This window comes from Equus przewalskii, chromosome 32, assembly GCF_037783145.1.
Source record: "Equus przewalskii isolate Varuska chromosome 32, EquPr2, whole genome shotgun sequence".
Classification (NCBI taxonomy): domain Eukaryota; kingdom Metazoa; phylum Chordata; class Mammalia; order Perissodactyla; family Equidae; genus Equus; species Equus przewalskii.
The window spans coordinates 6,014,025-6,030,905 of NC_091862.1; the positions used below are offsets into that span (position 1 = coordinate 6,014,025).

General features: G+C 39.8%; 1 protein-coding gene and 1 long non-coding RNA gene across 2 annotated transcripts in view; one reads left to right on the forward strand and one right to left on the reverse strand.

Moving 5' to 3' along the window:
• Positions 1 to 16,881, reverse strand: part of PACRG (parkin coregulated) — a 459,238-nt gene that overhangs the window by 84,182 nt on the left and 358,175 nt on the right. The window lies entirely within an intron of this gene.
• Positions 2,860 to 10,899, forward strand: LOC139080816 (uncharacterized). Its single transcript, XR_011535618.1, has 3 exons — positions 2,860 to 2,995; positions 7,796 to 7,923; positions 8,668 to 10,899. It is a non-coding gene; the product is annotated as an uncharacterized lncRNA (long non-coding RNA).

Genomic DNA, 16,881 nt, shown 5'->3' on the forward strand with positions numbered 1-16,881 from the left:
TATTAAATTTTAATAATAAAAATAGATTGGTACTGGAGAGGAAACAGTTGAGAAAAGAATTGATTCCAGAATTAGATCCAAATAATGTGGGAATTTATACATTGTGATAAAAGCTGTGTTTCAAAGGTGAAGAAAAGAGAGGCTATTTTTTATAAGATGTTGGGACAATTGACTAACCATTTGAAAAAACATACAGGGGCGAGCCCCATGGTCAAGAGGTTAAGTTTGTGCTCTGCTTCGGCAGCCCAGGGTTTCCCTGGTTCGGATCCTGGGCGCGGACATGGCACCGATCGTCAGGCCATGCTGAGGCAGCGTCCCACATGCCACAACTAGAAGGACCCTCAATTAAAATATACAACTATGTACTGGGAGGATTTGGGGGGAAAAAGCAAAAAAAAAAAAAAAATATACAGCTGGATCTTTATCTACTTATTTACACCAATATAAATTCTAGGTAGAACAAAGATTTAAAATATAAAAGCAAAGAACTGTGGGGCCGGCCCCATGGCTGAGTGGTTAAGTTCATGTGCTCCACTTCAGCAGCCCAGGGTTTTGCCAGTTCTGATCCTGGGAGCAGACATGGCACTGCTCATCAGGCCACGCTGAGGCAGCATTCCACATACCACAACCAGAAGGACCTACAACTGGAATATACAACTATGTACTGGGGGGCTTTGGGGAGGAGGAGGGGGAGGTGGAGGAGGAGGTGGAAGAGGAAGAGGCCGAGGAAGGAGAAAGAGAAGAAGAGGAGGAGGAGGAAGAAGAAAGTTGGCAACAGATGTTAGCACTTAGAACTAAGTAAAATTTCTTAATGTTCTACAAGAAATGATGAGTGAATTTATTTATAAACTTGGATTGGGAATATTTGAAATGCACATAACTGACAAAGGGCTAATTTCCTTAATTTACAAAACACTCGTACAAATCAATAAGAAAAAGATAACCAAAATAGTAAAAAAAAAAAATTGGGGAAAAGATGTAAATAGGGACTTCATACGAAAATAAATACACACGGCCGGTTTCATATGAAAAGATGCTCAACCCAATCACCACAAAGGAAACACCCCCAAATATTTTGGTGTATATTTCCTACAAATAAAAGCATAACCACAATACAAGCACTGAAGTCAGGAAACTAACACTGGTACATTACTACTGTCTAATCCTCAACTCCATTCAAATTTTTCCAATTATCCCAATGACACATTTTAGAGCAAAAGGATCCACTCCAGAATCACTTGTTGTTTTTAGCCGTGATGTCCCTTTATTCTCCTTCAGTCTGAAATAGTCCTTTGGTTTTTTCCTTGACTTTCCTGCCCTTGACACTTACAAAGATTACAGGCCAGCTATTTTGTAGAATGTCCCTCATTTTGGGTTTTCTGATTTCTTTCTCTCTTTCCCCCTTCTCTCTTTTCCTCTCTTTCTTCCTGCTTTCCTTCCTTCCTCCCTTCCTTCCTTTCTACCTTTCTATCTGTCTCTGTCTCTCTTTCTTAGCTGTTTCAGGCTCATCTTGTACTTTCCCTGTCTTAGTCCTGGAATCATCCATTTCTTCAAGGAGCATTGGTTCCTATTTGGGGAGAATAGTATTTAGAAACCAAAATCTAGGTACTAGTCATGCTCATTGCTTTTCGGGTGTGACCATTTCCAGGCCACTCAGTGGACAGAGCTATATGTACACACACACACACATAGCTACAGCCGTAATTGTTTCTACATCTATCTTTATATATATTGAAAATCATGAGTTCACACCAATATCTCCAAATCTAATCCAACACCACAGGCTATGTTCTAATTTTCTATCTTTCCATATTTGTAGCTCCTCCTGCTCGATTCTCCTTTTTATATTTACTTATTTGATCTAGCCTTGCCTGTAACGCAAGCCACCCCCGCCCTGCACCTTCTCCCTCCTTGGCTTGGATGTCCTTCTCACCACTCTGTGTTCCAATCCCATTTGCAGGGCCATTGGGGCTGCTTCCCACCATGTGGATGTCCTCCTCACTCTTCTCAGCCTCTGACAGCCCTCTCTGGGCCATGGCTCCCATTGCAGGTGGATGCTGACTGTGCTGGGCCCCACCTAGTGGCTTGGACTGAATTGTTGGTGGAGGAGGAACTTCCCATCCTGCATCACCTGTTTGCTTATTTTCCTAGTTCCCAAATAAGCTTGAGAGGACAGCGAAACCAAGAGGCTAGCCGTTTCAACTGCTTACACAAAGGAACTTGTTTTGGGAGAAAGGAACTAGGAAGCCACCTTTTTTATTGCAGTAGATATCCATATTAGCAAAATGTTTTCATGAGTCATTTTATTACGTGTGACTGATTCCAATACTGAGAATCACAGCAAATTTGTTCTTGCCCCAAGACTTGTTTTTTAAAAGTTCCTTTATATAGACACATGCCTAGATTTGTTATGAAAATACTCAGTCAAATATGGTAAAGCTCTAAATTCTTGTGAAAAAAGCTACCTGTCTATGTAAGCTTTACACTCCCATGTTACTGGTGGATAGGATGAGAAAAAAATAATTTGTTCATCATGGTAAGTTTTCAAACAATTATTTAGATTGACCTCAGGTGTCTGCTCCTTTAATCTATGAAACGGCGACTCTACTATGTGGAAAATATTAGTGAAGCCAAGTATTAATGTTTTCATTAAATCAATGATGGACTAGTACACAGGTTTATGAAATGTCCCGTGAGATGTGAGGTGGTTGCATAATTTGCACATCAGCATTAAAGAATCACCACATTGCCTGGAGAAGAATTTCTAACTCTGTGAAAAAAAAAAGGTCAGCTTTAAGTGTTGCTGTCATAATGACAGTGTTAAGAGCCGAAGGGGATTTTCTTTTTTTTTTTTTTAAAGGAGAGAAAGTTTCTGCGATTAGAACCTATCGTGCAAGCCTAAGAGAAAAAATTTAGTATCATCAAATAAGGCTCCAGTGAAGTAATGAAGACTTTTATGAAGTCGGGATTACTGGAAGGAAGACATTTTTACATGGTGAGAAACTTTAGGTCCATTTATGATCTGATTAAATAGAGCATAGACCTGCCCAGGACTGAGCGTTGACGGGGTCAGCACTTGGACTCCTGAAATGAAATGCCTTCTCTTTCTCTCAAATAGGGCTATTCACTGACTTAAATAGTTTCCAGTTTCTTATTTAATTATGCTTTATATTTGGCATTATTCTAAGGAGGAAACTCCTCTTTAAGAATTCAGGGTTGTGCCCCTCAGTACAAACTGGGTGCATCATGAACTGGTGTCATTTTATTCTCAGCATAAGTGAGGGGAACAGGTACATATATTTAGTCGAAAGTCTACTTCAAGCTTGAATCCAGATATTTAATGGCTGCTTTAATATGCATTAACCAATTTAATTCCCTCAACATACCTCTGCAGTAGATTTCAACCACGTGTTGCTGAAGGGGTCCTAACGCTCAGAGTTTACGGTCCTCAGCCAGCAGAAATGGATGCACCCAATTGGAAGCCAGACCCTCCAAAGCTATCTCTAGTGCTCTGTCCATTCTGGTGGTCTCTGCTTTGTTCTTGGTGGAGATATTTTTTAAAGAGGACTCTCCAATGAATATTTTTTTGTCTTCATGTTCAACAGTTGTTGTAGGCACCGAGTACTTGGCACCATATTGCATTCCAGAAGGATATTTGCATTACTGACAATGGATAGGACCTTGGTATAAAAATGTCTAAACCTCTTCGGTAATTCTTCTATAAATACTTGAGAAGAAATATATATGAGTCACAGATAAAGTTCACTAAGAACAGCAAATTAATACACTATGCTGGCTTTCCTTTATCTTCTCAATATAACTGACTGTTTACTCATCTGCTCTGTTATCTTTAATCGTATTTTTTTTACATATATGGAGGAATAAGCTGTGACTCTCATGGGCATCACAAGCACATTTCACAGCGATAATGGTCCTCGCGGAGAAATTTGCCGACACTTAAATTAACAAATCATTCGGTCAAGAACCCAGGTCCCCAACAGGCACAGCTTAATGTTCACAGTGACTTTTAGGTGGCTTGGCTCAAGGACTGCATACATGGACTGTGGAATGGAGTGTAGATTTTAATAGACTATCATTGTTTTCCTGTTGGGTCACAGTGGCATTTTTTAGGAAAAATAAAGAATGTGAAGGTATATGTTTGTGTATTTTAGACATATGGCATAGCCCCAAACAGTTTTCAGTTGTTAATTTACAATACAATATTTCCTTTGTGTCATGTGTTTCATATCAAATTATGGTTTGAATGTGTTGGGACCTTGTTCAAGTATTAACTGGGTTGACGCATGTTTATTTCACGCATTACAAAAAGAAATCAATATGAAGGAAATGAAAAAACTCAGTAAAGTCATAATATTCCTTTAGAATAAACTTTATGTAGTAGTTGTCTCATTTTGTGTTATCCTCATCTGTGAAATTAGGTAATCCCTGTACCATAACCTGTCAATATTAACAATTATTTGTTGTTTGTGCCATTCAATCTCTGCTTTCTACCCAACCACTCCCTGTAGCTTTTTTTTTTATTATAGATTTAGGAATTGATTAATGAACTATAAAGGGCTAGATCAATTTACAACTATTTTCGACCTTACCCGCTGAAATCCATCTTTTGATTCCTTCTCAAAGTTCCTCTTTCACAGTGAGGTGGGTTGTCACATTAATACTCGTTAGATCTACTCCAGCTGCTCTTTATTAAGGCTACTGAGAAATTGGGATGATAAGATGCTCTATTTCAGGGCCACTCATCACATTTGCTGATAAATGCTAACAATAGTTCACCGTGTACTTCCTTTACTAAATTCACCCAGCTCCTTGTCAACAGGGAAAGGTGTCAGAAAAAATGTACCTAATATTGCTCGCAACCTTATTTAGTAAATGAATTTGAGAGCTATGCTGTAGATCACTTTGCCTTGTGATTCTATTTGTAGCTGCTCGCAGATACAGCTTGTCTATCCACTCCTATTAGCTCTTCTTTTAAAGAAAGTCTAACAGGAAAGGGTAAAATTCAATAAATTAGGAGGAAAATATCCCCTCACATGAGCTAATGCACTTTTCTGCTGAATAATCTAACATTAGACATTAGACAAATATTTTTGGTAGGAAGGTGCTTTTTTTTCCTCTTACAAGCACTGTAACATCAGTTCTAAGAGATGTTGATTCACACAGTGTGAGCTGGATATTAATATTAACGAAATACACATCTAGGACTGTTCCTTTCTCCAAATTAGTTTACATTTTATTCCACACAAAGAAGATACATTTTTGGAATATAAATAATACTTGAGCATTCTTTTTGGGAGCCACTGCACTAAAATCCTAAGAAGCTAGACTAAAAAGATGAAATCCAAAGGCATGACCAGCCAAAGCAGCTTAAAAGCCAACAGCGTGCCCAAAGTAGCTAAATAAAATGCATATTTATTATTTTATTTCTGTACTTGTCCTGACATAAGTGATTAATATAGAGAAGATTCTAATTTTTAACATAACAATCTAACAATTTTTTTAAAAGCAAAATTTAGCTTCAGTTTTGACCTCTGCTATTTTTTTTTCTAATTCTTACACTGTAAAAAACCACCGCTATCATAAGGAGAACAGATTGGTGGTTCTCAGAGGGGAAGGGAGTTGAGCGGGGGCAAAAGGGGTAAATACACTGAATGTATGGTGATGGATAAAAACTAGACTATTGGGGTGAGCATGATGCAGTCTATACAGAAACTGATATATGATAATGTACACCTGAAATTACACAATGTTATAGACCAATATGACCTCAATAAAAAAATCCAAACTCCAGAGGCCGGCCTGGCAGCGCAGTAGTTAAGTTCACGCATTCCACTTCAGCGGCCTGGGATTTTTCAGTTTGGATCCCCCATGAGGACCTAGGTACCCCTTGTCAGGCCATGCTGCAGTATGCGTTCCACGTATAAAGTAGAGGAAGATGGGCAAGGATGTTAGCTCAGGGCCAGTCTTCCTCGGCAAAAAAAAAAAAGGATTGGCAGCAGATGTTAGCTTAGGGCTAATCTTCCTCAAGAAAAAAAAAAAACAAAAAACAAAACACATACCACTATTACCATCACCTTCATCCTGTCTTGATGGAATGGACGAAACTATGTCTTAGAAAAAGAAAAGAATAGAAAAGAAAGAAAAAGCCCAGAAATAGCCCAGGAATAGAAGTTATTTTGATTCCTTACACAGTATTTGCTTTATTTAGAAAATAAAGCAGAAGTAAAATTTGGGCTAAGTTATGCGATATAAGTGAGCTTACTAACAGGATGACACCAGTTTAACTACAGTGGAATTTAAATTGGCTATTAAGTTATGCTCGTGTAGACAGTGGCAATATGTTAGACAACTGTGAAGAGGAAGGGGAGCACCGCTGACAGTCTGTGGCCCCAAACAGGCCACTTCCATATGCTCTCCAACGCCTGACAGCTTTGCTGCCCGAGTCCCAACTCCATCTCAGCGACGTCCATATGGTACCCACAGATTGAGAGCCTGCCTTTTCTAAGACAGTCAGTCCTCACTTGGTATTCTATTGCACCGAGTATTGTGAACAGTGATTCATAATTTTATTGCAAAAATAAGATTATGGATACCAGGTTCTTCCACTTTCTTCAAAGAGACCGTTAGGGATCTTGACGGTCTTATATTTTAATTTTATAGAAAGAAATTAGTTGCATGCACTTTAGTCTAGTATCAAAGTGGATTAGGCTACCGTCTACGCATTATGTAGTGAAGAGCTAGAAAATAAGAAAAAAAATACGTAACTGGGCTGGCTTACTGTTTCAGTGTGCTATTCTCACATAGAAACAGAAGAGAGTTGAATTTAGGGGAAATGTCAGATACGTAATGAGCAAAAATGTGAATAAAGATTTTTTGCAAGAATGACAATTGATTTTAGTGTTTTTTGAGGTTTACTTATATGCTGCAAATTTTAGGCCTTACACATTCATTTCTTTGCTTGTTGAACATCGGTTGTTTTCAGACTTTTGGAACATTGGGCATTACCTGTTCCATTTGGCAAAGACTTAACAGGGAGTGGTCGTTATTTTCGTTTCAGCAGAGAGAGACTAACCGTAATCTAAGCTATAAATAAAAGAATGAGAGCACAGAATATGTTTTAAAAGGAGGGCCTACTTTCTCAGTAGGAGATAAATGCTACTTGGACAATAGATTCAAAAGAAGTGTGAGTTCTTCTGTGACACAGAGATTCTCTGCATTTAAAGAAATTTCTCACTTTCTACGAAGCTTTTTTAAAAAGCAGAAAGTCAGAACATTGATACGTTGACAAATAATCACAATTTATGAAAGGTAAAACATAAAACCCTAGAGAAACATTGAATGCCAAACAAATTGAGCTGATAGTACACTGAAAATGCATAATAATGCAGGTAAAAGAAAAAAAAAGGAGTCTGATATTTCATGACATGGAAATAACAAAAACAAACGTTAGCACCTCCTCTCAATGTAACTTCCTAAGGGAAGAATTCATTTTGCATTTCTTTCTACAGGAATTCAACCAGATCCAGGTCAGAGATTACTTGTGACATAGCTTCTTTTTGGATAACTTAAGGGACAACAAAAACATAATTTTTTCCTTTAGTCTATTTCTCTACTTACGTACCTCTCCAAGGGTCTAAAGCATCATTGCGTTTTCCTTAGCTTCCTTCATCCCTCCCACCCCGCCCCCCTCCCCCCCCCCACCCCCCCCCCCGGCTCCCCCTACTCGTAGCTGTCCCCACGTGGGTTAATAGTCTTTGTTTTCCTCCTTTCTTAGCTCCTGATAACCTGATGTGGTTTTTGGCTACAGGATTCTCTTATCTCCTGGTTCAGTATCTCCTAGTTTCTAGATCTTTCTTGCATTATGACCCCCGGTTTCCAGTGTCCCACACGTGATTGGTGGAGGTAAGAAGAGGGAGAGTAGGAAACAGACGGGGTGTTTCATCTCTGCCAACGTTTTCACCTACACATATAAAAACATGCCCATTCAGAAAAATATTAATCCAAGGGGAAGAGGTGAGAACTTTTGCACTGACACGTGTAATCTTAGAGAAAACTGAATACGGTGACAACACAAAGGTGGATTCGAATTTATAATGAAAAAAACTTGGAACCCTATTAGTCCATCAATTACCTATTAAAATATATAAATACTTCTAGAGGAAAATGATCTTGAGGCCAACTTAATGTTAACAATCCCATCTTACTCCCTTTAACAAATATCTGCAAACACGTTTATTGTCTGTGCTCGTGTGCACCTGCGAATGAAACGACAAAGAAGAAACTGCCCTTTAGGGATAAGAAACTCCCAAACCTATCACAGAATTCAAATTGGACATCATCCCATAATTTTAGTTCCTTTAAAACTTAATCGTGATTTTCTTAGAAATCACTATTTTTCATGAAAATGCACACTCGGTTCTAACTATTTGCATGCAAAGTCTATCTTCAACTTACAGGGGACTAATTTAAACATGGTCACACTTCACTCAGGTATGAAACACTGCGAACAAGTGCACCCCAATATGTTTTGTGGAACACTGCACAAAATGTGTGCTGGATCATTTGCAGCAAGCTGTGCTAACTAGGAAGAGCTCTTACATGCAGCATCTAACTGACAGGTAATTTCTCTTCATTTTATTTTCAAAGTAATTAGTCTTATGAAGCTCCAAGACCACAACAGTGTTGGTGCAGTGCCTGCAGCCCTTTCTGAGGAGTTGGTGACACCATGGATATTAATAAGCCCAGTGTCTGCCAGTATTGTCCTATGGATTCAGAAGAAGCAGGATGATCTTTTCCTTTAGGGCACCAGAAGTGTGATGCACGCTGAATGGTTGTTAAATGAGCTAATGAACTGAGGAGGAGAAACATCAACCGACAACCCAAGGCAAACAAAGTTTCTGTCCTTATCAAAGTAAATCTTCAGGAATGGTGCATTTGATCTGCAGTGCGGGTGTTGCCTTCATCTCAAATTGTTTGAGTAAACTGGTTTTGAATGAGTGACAAGTGCGGGTCAGCAGGCACAGAGGGGCAGAGTGGGAAGCGGAGGAGCAATTATCTATCTGCCTCATGACTGTTAGCTGTGGCAGACAGGCATCAGAATGTGCTCATCCCCATGGGCCCCTCAAGACCTTGGGGATCCCCCAACTCTTACTTTTGGGGATGTCACTCCACAACCCATCAAACAGACCAGAGATGAATAGGCACCCACAGATCGAACTCCCACAGTCCGACTGAGGATCCTGACCTCTTAACCGCTCCTTCAGCATTCTTTATTTATAACTCTATGCAAAAGGACTTACTAAGGCCCAGATAATCTTGCTTTTTCTTAATTGTTCATGAGATTTAGGCAAAACTGCATATTTTTTATTTCATTTTTTTTGGTATGAATTGCTTAAATTGCAGGTGAGCAATCAATCCAAATCTGCTTGCTAGAAGCCTCTCTAGGTTAACTTAACTTACTATTTCTCATTTTAGTATGAAAACCATCATTACAACTACCTCCCTTTGAACTCTGAGAATGGAGAATCCTGAAAATTTGACAGTTGGTGGCAATTTATGTAACTTATTCTATTACTGTTGGCAGAAGGTGGGAAAACACAAGAATGAAAATCTGAATCTATAATATATATATACACACATACATATACATATATATTTGTGTAATTTTTAACAGCAGGAAAAGACAGAAATGGCAGAGTATTGGGACGGGAGAGGGCCTCAGGGATCATTCACTGCATGAGGCTTTCCATTCAGAGGACTTAGTTTTTATCCCTTAGTTACTAATTAGTTTCTAACCATCAACCAGTGAGCACTTAAAGCCCCTGCCTCCCTCTGTCTTTCCTGTCTGCCCCCTCTCCCCTGCTCCCCTGGTGTTGGCATCAGGGGGGATGGCTCCCCTCATGGTCTCCCTTGCAGGCACCTGTCTTCTGAGCTACCAGACCTATCCTTCCAGCTGCCTTCCCAAGCCTCCTTCAGGCTTGCTAAAATCCCTGTGTTTGCTCACCCTGTTTGTTCCCTCCACTTGAAATGCCTCTCCCTTTGCTGGCTTCTCTAACTCTTCTTGCCCTTCAAAGTTCAGCTCCAATCCCACCTGTGGGAAGGCTCCCAGTTAGGACCGCTCCTACCTCTGAACTGTACTTCTGACTTCATGGCTTGCAATAGCTATGTAGGCATGTCTGTCTCCCCCATTAAACTGATGCTCCTTAACTATTAAGGAGTAGAAACGGCAACTGACGTTTGTAGTTAGCTAGGTTCATAGGGGCCTTTGCATAATTTTGACCCTTATAGAGACCCCTCGAGGTGGGTTAATACCCTATTTTACACACGTGAAGACAGAATGGTTGAAGAAATTGGTCCTAAGTTGCACAGATGATGTGGTGGAGCTGAGGCTGGGCGAGTCTGATGACAAGCTCAGGCACTTAGGGTGCACCGTGCCCCCACCTTGAGTGTGGGGCCTTGTCTTTTCCTCTCATCTACCCCAAGGACCTGTGGCCCTTAGTAAATATTTGTTGAGTTGAATTAGGTCAGGAGTAGAGAAGAAAGGGGTTAGTGAGCTGGATCGTCTAACCCCACCCCATGCCCAAAGGTCACGAGGAGAATCTCTTTACACAGCCAGGTCTCCTACAAGGCTCCCAACAAGGGCCCAGGGGGTGGGGGGGGGGGAGGGCGGGAGGTTCTTCGCAGCTGTGGCACACGGAGCACCCATATCCCTCTGCAGCCCCATTTCTAAAGACATAAATGTTGGGACATAAATTTTGCCAATAGACAGCAGGACTAAGAAATAGCCAATTGTGAAACTTGATATTTTAGAATTCCTGATTCCTTTTAAAATTTATATGTTCTATTAAGAATTAATAAAATATATGTTCTCTAATGAAGTAGAAAGTAGGTTTGTGATAAACCCTCTCCGTAAGTTAAAAGTTTTCACTAATTCTGTTAAAGTATTCATTTTTACCCCCTTAATGCTGCTTTAAAAATATTTTCCCATATATTTCTAACTTTCCTTATAATTGTTTTACATATTAATAATAAATATAATTTATGGGAAACTTACACTCTACAGAACGGATGAAAGCTTGGTCATGGGAGGATGAGAAACATGAAGGAAGACCTCAAGGAACTTGAAACTGCTGAGAGAGGGTGCCACGTTCTGCTGATCCAGCCCAGACTCTGGTTCCGGGAGCTGGGAATGGTCCAGTTTCTGGATATCAGGTATCTCAGGAATGCAGGTGAAGCAGGGCATTCTCCATCATCTCAGCGCAATGACATACAAGAACAGGGTGACCATCCATCCCAGATTTAGCCTGAAAGTCCAGTGTGCTGGGAAACTTCTGTCCCAAGCAAACTGGCATGGTTGGCTACCCTTTTCAAGGGCTATCCAAAACAAGGATCATAAAAGAATGCCAAAACTATTGAGGATTTTTAGTTTTCACTGGTTTATCAATTATTATTATCAGCTGCTCTCACTTTGAGCATTGCAAGGTTAAAATGCGACCTTCCTTAGAGAAAGGACTCTCGCTGCAGTTCTATCAATACATCTGGAATGCTGCTCATGAAATTCAATCGTTTCCCCTCTCCTACTCATGGCTGTGTGTTGTTCGGAAAGTATGCATGAACTGAGAAGTATGTGACACGTGCCCACATTCGTGCCCTTGGTGTTTAAAGTCCAAGGTTAATACTATTTGCCTTAGAGTGAGGTCATGCAAATGTTATAGATCATGGGATCAAACATCACGTAGACATTGGGACGGGTGTGCGTGTGTGTGCGTGTGTGTGTATTTGTACCAGGGGGTCTCATCCCATCCTGAGGAGGGTCCTATGTCCCAGGGGCCTCTGTCTGATTTTGCTCCAGGAGAGGAGAGCCCTCTCCAGGTGGTGCCAAAGGCTCTAAGGAACCAACAGGCCCTGGATGTTTCCCTTTCCATATCAGAAAAAAAAATTAGTTGCTTTATTATTTTTTCTCTTTTTAAAAAGCAAAACCGTATGTAGACTCAGAGCTGGAACAGATAAAGATGAGCAGACGATTCCTCCCGTTCTCAGTCTTTATCAAAGCAAATTTCTTCCCTTTCTGCACTTCCAAGTATCACATATCTGATAACATTGTAATATTAAAAAATGAACATTGTCATTTTTTATTCTTTATAGGCTTAATGTTTTATAACCTTAAGCAAGTCTCACAGAAAGATACGTGCATTATGACGCCACTTAATAAACTGAAAATGTCTGAAACATTACTATATACAGTAATACAGACATATATTACCTATAATGCATATATACTCCTAATTGTATTATATATGTGTGTGTATAGATATATATACACATCATCTATCTGTGTGTTTGTATATACGTGTTTGTGCGTGCGCGCGCACACACACACACACACATGCATAATTAGCTTAAGAACCACACAGAACAGCGGTCAGCTCTGGGGTGAAGGAGGAGACAAGCTCTGGGAGGAATTCAGAGGAAGAGAACGCTACCCTCAGGCATCCTTTCTCAATGACATTTCAATCCGGCCACACTCTTTATCCCCCTCCACCGTTTACGCCGCTTCTCCAAGAAAGTATGAGGTGCCCAAGAGGCGCCAAGCTGATGGTTAAGTGCTGGGGTTTGAATCTCGGGTCCCTGTGTGACCGTGACCTAGATCTTTAATCTCTCAATGCCTCAGTCTCCTCATCGGTCAATCGAGATAATAATAGTACTTTCTTTATAGGGTTGTTATGTGGCATGAAGGAATGAAAACACATACGGCACTGCTTTCCACTTAGAATGATGGCAGACACAAACCCTCGAGAAGCCTTTCTTCCAGTGGAAGGGCCTCTCAGGGAAGTGGACTAGAATCGCTGGTTTATCATGCATTAGTCCCAAGTGCTGGGCCCAGACTGCAGTTTAGTTGAGGGCAGGAAGCATCTCTTATTCTCTAAGTGCTCAGAACTGAGTTGAGTGCATTTAACATCATCGATGTTCTTTTATTTATTCGTTCGGCACATGGTTACTAAGCCCTTAACAGTGCCAGACAGTGTAGCAGATGCTGGAACTTCACTAGTGAGCAAGGCACACACAATTCCTGCAGTCAGGTGCTTAGGAGCGTGGACTCTGGTGCTAGACTGCCTCCGTGTGCGTCCTGGCTCCATCACTTCCCACTGTGGGACCCGGGGCCAGTAACTTAACATTTCTGTGCCTTCCTTTCATCATTTGTAAAGTGAGGACAATAATACCATCCACTTCACAGAGCTGTGAGGATTAAGTGATAAATCACGTAAAAACATGTAAAAAGAGGAAGAGAGCTCAGAGGGAGTGCCTGGTGCATTTTAAACACTATGGAGATGGTGACATTTATTTTTTCTTACAATCTAGGTATCTGATACTGTGTTTTGAACAAATGATTAATGAAGGACCCAACTCTGAAGATAATATTTTCTAACTTACTGAGCTATCTTGACTCACTGTATTAGCAAAAAAGCATTTCTCACAATCAAAACAGGTAACGTGAATTATACTAGAAATCTGAAAACTGTTTTAATGAATAAATAATTTCCCTCATTTTGTTAAAACACGTGCTACATTGAAAGAACAGATTAAAATGGCTATTTCAATAAGGAAAGTATATTACAAGATAAAAGTTTTTACATTAATTCCAATTTCCCTCAAGACATTAGCACATATTAGCGTGGTATTGGAAGACAGTCACCCAGATAAATACATATCTAAAACCCTCTTCCTCTGCAATAATAATAACATCTCGCATCTTTGTGGGGTGGCTTATGAGTTTCAAAATGTTTTATATGACATCACAACTTTGCATTTTTTGCTTTGTGCATCTTACAGGGACTGGAGAGCTATGCTTTTTAATTCCATCTGGATGTGGCTCTATATTCCTTTGAAAGATAAGATGGCCCTTGCTCTGAATTGTTCCCTTGCCAATTACCTTAAAATGGAAGGTAAAGAGAGAAAATTTAAGATAAGAACAGAAAATAGCCACCGGTTTCATGAGGACAGTAGGTGAATGGGACTCTATTTTGATGATACACCTCTAGACAAAAGCATTTACAGACGGGTTTTTTTTCCTTCCTTTATAGCTAAAAAGGACTTTAAAATAGATTTGTAGAGCTGAAAGCACCAAAAATGTCCACCGAGATGAGAATTGATTAGCACTAATGGGAAATCAGTTCTAACTGTATGTGAAAGGGAAAATTAGATGTTAATTTTTTTCCGGTGGAAAGAAAACTATGTTGAAGATTTTAGGTTCAAGTTTTTAAAAATTCAGTAAAATAATGACAGATTCAACTTAGTTTTTTCCCACCTCAGTTTTCTCCCTCCCTCATAACTTTCTCATTTATATTTTCTATCATCCATCCATTTACCAAACCATCTTTCTGTCTATCCATCTCCACCTGTCTGAATATCTATCTATTCATCTGCTTATCTATCATCTATCTATATCCACTTATCTATATATCTATCCATCCATCATCTATCTATCCATCCATTACTATCTATCTATCTATCTATCATCTATCATCAGTTAAAGAAGCATAATAAAGTTAAAATGGGGGGCAAGGGGAGAGGAGAATGGACAGAAGGGAGGGCAAGGTGTTCAATTCTTCTCAGCTGTTGGGCTTCCACACAGCACTGGTGTATGTGGGATCCCTTGCTATTTTCCCTTACCATAAAAAGTCTCTAAGTTACATTTCCAGGAAATAGGGGGCAAATGTTTTGTGAAGAGAAAAAGGAAGTTACATGGAATTGAAAACAGTGTGTTATCAGGATGTATGGAAGGGGAAGAGGACCGTTCAATGCTCTTCTTCACTGGATGCGTGTCCTAATAGACTTCATGGTCCAATTTATCACGTAAGCTGAAACAAACTCAAGAGATAGTCTCAGAAATCTGGCTAGGGTGGTGTGTGTAGTTATACTACTTAGCAAATTTCTCTTTGCATTCAGTGGCTTCAAGATTAGATTGAGACTTAAGGAATGATAAAGGAAATCAACAATTGGCCGACACAATTGTAGTTCATTATAACGAAATATGAAAACAATCAAACACCAATCATCTGTGTGTAGTTGAGAGGACCAACACATCTCTAAATCCTCTCTTTATTGTGTTTGGATAGAGACTCCTTCAGTTGCTACCTTTGAAAAATTGCCTCGTTTTGAATACAGTGAGAGTTGAGGGTCAATAGAAGTGGCTTCCCTCTGGAGGTCAACTCCAAGTCAAGACGCAAGTCGAAGAGGACCAGTCCCAGGAGAGAAGGCGAGTGGCGGGAATGGGAACACTGTCAGGAGCCAGTGGACATTAATTTAGAGGAGAAATGCTTGGAATATCCCCAACTGTTCAATGCCTACAATGCACACTGATGACAAAGAAGAGGGTACAGAGTGAAGAGGGAGAGATGAAAGAGGTAAAGAAAGAGGAGAGAAGTAGAGTAAAGGACAAGGAGACTAAAAGTGAGGCAACATGAGCTTGATTCTCAACAGCCAGCCTAATTCCGGTAGCCAAGCAAGCCTGAACATTCTAACTTCCATGACTAACTTTAGTAACTCCAAAATACTTGGACATTGATGCCTTTACAAATAGGCTATTTGGATGAGCGAAGCAACCATGGCCTAAAAAAAATGCTAGCCCCTTTGGTATAGGTATGCCACTATGACTACCAAACGTTGTGTAAACTCCAGCTGCCCTCCATCCAGTTCAAAGAAACAACTGGCAGCAATGACCTCTGTCAAACCTGCCTTATGCATGATGGGCAGGCAGCATGTGGCTGTGAGCATCCAAGAACCAGAGAACTGCCAGCCTGAAGGTGCCAGGGAGTTCTCAGAGGCCCTGCTGTGGGAAAGAAAGACCGAAATAAACACAGAAAGATACAAAAAAAGGGAGGGAGAGAGAGAACGATAGAGAGAGATTAAAAAACTAAGTTCTGGGACATCAGAAGTAAAAACACAGCCCACCAGGAACACTAGCTGTGGATTCCCTCTCTATAGAAAGCAGAGCTGAGTCTGACAGCTTAAAAGGGAAAGTGTAGTTGGATGAAGACTCTCCACGACCGATGGCCGTATTTGTTGTCCAATCTGACTAGTATTAGGAAATAGTCTGCTAATCTAGCATGGATTTGAAGAAGTCTCTAATTCTATATTTTTTTCCAACCTGTTTAAAATATGCACAGTGTTTAAAACACATTTTTATTTGAAATGTTTGTAGGAATACTTTCAAAGTATAGTGTGCTGGTACAATTTTTAACTTTTAATTGAATATGAAAACTTAAAAAATTGTCTTTGAGGGAAAGTCATCGAGTTAAATACTACAAAGTAAAAAAGAAAGGAAAAAAACCTCCTCAGCTGAGAGCCCATGTGTCCATGTCTTTCTTTAGAGTTTTCCTTCCGGTTGTCAGGGAAGACTACATATTGTACATGCTGCATATACAATATCTGGATTCTTAAGCATTGTCTGTCTCGAAATCCCTGGGGAGAATTGCCTTGTTAACAGTTTTCTATACCTTGTAAGAGAATTTAGAGCAATCCAAGTTGAATAATGGTGAAAGCACAGACTCTGACCTTGACTCCTAACATTGTCTTAAAAAGTTTAAACCCAGCCCTCAAAAACAAATTGAAAACAAATCTAAAGGGTTTTCCTTGAGGCTTCGAAAGACTGACAATCATTTTTTATCCCCTCAATCTAAGTGAAGCCTCGTGGAAATGGTTAGAGCAACAAAATATGTTTTATAATTTGATATTCATAAAACTATAAAGTGGCACATTCAGACTTTTTGTAGATTCTACCACTCACTTAAAAAATGAATATTTCAAAATTGCCCTGAAGTTACACACCAAATGTGTCTGAAATTTATTTGATTTCTTTGT